Below are 2,801 nucleotides of genomic sequence, written 5' to 3'. Positions count from 1 at the left end.
AAGGCACTGAAAATAATATCTAGTCATATTAAATGAAATACAAGTCTGAAAGACACTCAACAAATGGAGCAAGGTTGTTATATTTTCAATTACACCCCCAAAGAGTTATGAGAATCAACCAACAAAGTAACTGAGGTAAAATAATTCTATTCAAGCCTATTAATTCTCAAATATAAAGTATCCAAAGTTGTTCCATTGAAAACAAAAATCATGTCATACTTATGGACATAAAGCCATTAACAATAGAAGTGTCAAAGTTGAAAGGGATGAAAATTTCAGATATTGATACTATTAGAATTCCAAATCTAAAAATCTATCTTCTGGGAGTAGAAGCCCCTTCTCTCATTTACTAAATGAAATCGAGTGTTTCAATTGAAATAACTTTGGCCACAAGGAAAAATACTACGAAAGCAAGTTTTTATGTCCATTGAGACAATAGATTTTTGAACAACTAGTAAATCCAAGACACATGAAGTGTTGGAAACAAAAGCATGAGAGATATGAGGAATGTGGACTCATGTTATTTGCACGTAACCATGAAAGAAAATGGTATGTAGATAGTGGCTTCTCCAAGAATATGAATGGAGACAAGAGTAAGCTCTTATTTATAAAGGAGAAGAGGAAAGGTAGTGTCACCTTTGGGAATAATGCCCTTGCACACTTTAAAGGGGGGGCTTAGTCTGTATGGATGGAAAAACCAAGCTGCAAAATGTCTTGTATATGTATTGTCTCAAGCACAACCTATTGAGTTTAATCCAAATTTTTTACAGCAGCTACGATGTGACTTCAACTCTAAGGATTGTGAGAAATGAAAAGTTGGAAATGGAAAGCTAGTAAGAAAGGAAATCAAGACTCAAATCAATGTGTATGTGTTTGATGATTCCGGAGGGAATAACTATTTGAGAAAAATAAATCAAACGTGATTTTGGAAGAAAAGGTTGGGATGTAAATTTCAATAGGTTAGTCAACTCCAGTAAGTTAAGGGTAGTCATAGGCTTACCAAGACTATCAAGGCCTGATAGCCCAAATTTTAAGTCTTCTCAATTTTGGAAATAGATAAGGACATAATCAAAACTAAGGAGTTCTCATCTTCTAGAGCTTTATATATGGTCCACATAGATATCAATGGTCCCACAAGAACAAATAACCCATGAGGCGAAATGTACCTTATTCTATTTATTGATGATTTTACTAGGGCCCCTAGTGTTATAGACATTTTTGTGCCTTACAGCATTGAGCATGAAATGTCCATAATCCAAGGGATCCAAAGTCCCTAAACATGTTGTTCCTACCCCTAGAGGAACAAGGCTAACAAACCACAACAATTCACAGAAGTTCTCCACCAGAAACTGCTCAAAAACAAGTCAATTCAGGATCAATTCAGAGGCTCCACTAGCTGTCTGCGCTGAAATGCAGAGATTTCACTAGCTAGGTGCACTGCAACGCAGGTAGAAGCACTACCAGGGTGCGCTGAGTGGGAAGTGACAAATGGCAAGTTCATTCAACGAGGTGGAAAGACCCTGGAAGCTTCCAGAATCTTCTCCAATGACACTTGCCTCAAGGAATTCGACTAGTGATGAGTAAGAGGCTCTTAGTCTCCAAGTGGAAGCAAGAACTGATAGAGGGAGAGGACACTAGTCAGATCTCAAGCTGACTCATCCTCTCTCCAAACATCCATATATGGATCTCTCCTCCATGAGATCTATAGGCTAGAATTTTGTTATTGCAAAGAATTGCTGTTGGTTTGAGACTGGAATCATTGGGTGCTTAATGCTTTGAAGGAAGGTGAAGATAGGAATTTCATTTGCTGGGAAGGAGATGCTGGATTGGAGCCCTCTGGGTTGTATCTCTTCCTGAACCTTGTTATTCATCAATAAAGCTATCTTGGTTTCTCCTATATGCTGATGTGTCTTTGATGTATGATTGCATTAGTGTATTTAGTTTATTTCTAATCCTGAACTAGTTATGAATATGAATCTATGTCTTTGTGTAGTGTTCTCTTCTTGTGATCTTGCAGAAACCTGTTGAAGCTGGGCGAGCAAGAAGGCAAGTAGCTAGGAACTCTCAAAAAGAAGAGAAACCGGATCGAGGGACAAACAGAAGACACCGGTTAGTCCATCCATCTCTCTTCATTCTTAATTCATAAAGGAAGAATACTAGAATAGCTGTTTCTGTTTGTTGCTAAGGCACTGTCACACCTTAGGTGGATAGGATCATCCTGCATAGGCATTTTTCCCCACAACAAATTGGCGACTCCACTGGGGAGATTTGCTTAGTCATTTTATTTGTGTCTCTATCATTGTTTGTTTCATAGACTCAAGAGCAGCAATCGAACTGCATCTGCTATTCTCAGATGCAAAGTAGACAGCTGCTGCTTTGATCCAATCACTGGATTTGTCTATGATCTGAACAATGGACTCACAAATGATTTGATGATCCTTTGTGATAGATCTTAGTCCTCCCTCAAAGCATCCCTTTGATTATACCTTGCTTGTTGCTTTGATTTGGCCTGAAACTGTAGATTAAATAGCAAACTGTGACCCAGAACGCAGTGAGAAACTCTCGTTTCTCCTTCAACACAGACTCTGTGAAGAGGTTCTGCATTTCAACGCAGGTCCCGTGAAGGCTACCTGCGCTGAATGTCAAAACCTCTGTGTTGAGGGTGCGTTGATCCAGTTGGGCCTTGTGCAGCTGGGGTTCTCTGCTCTGTTTTGCCTTGTTTTGATCTCTGATTTTTGCAGCCTGTAACCAGCACAGGTACCTGTCTGATAACTCCTTTTCTCTGCTCAAATTCCGCCTCT

Source organism: Pinus tabuliformis, chromosome 7 (assembly GCF_031772625.1).
Source record: "Pinus tabuliformis cultivar Carrire ecotype Pingquan chromosome 7, CPIR1, whole genome shotgun sequence".
Taxonomy (NCBI): domain Eukaryota; kingdom Viridiplantae; phylum Streptophyta; class Pinopsida; order Pinales; family Pinaceae; genus Pinus; species Pinus tabuliformis.
The sequence above is the reverse complement of the archived record's forward strand: the minus strand, read 5'-3'. Positions refer to the sequence as shown.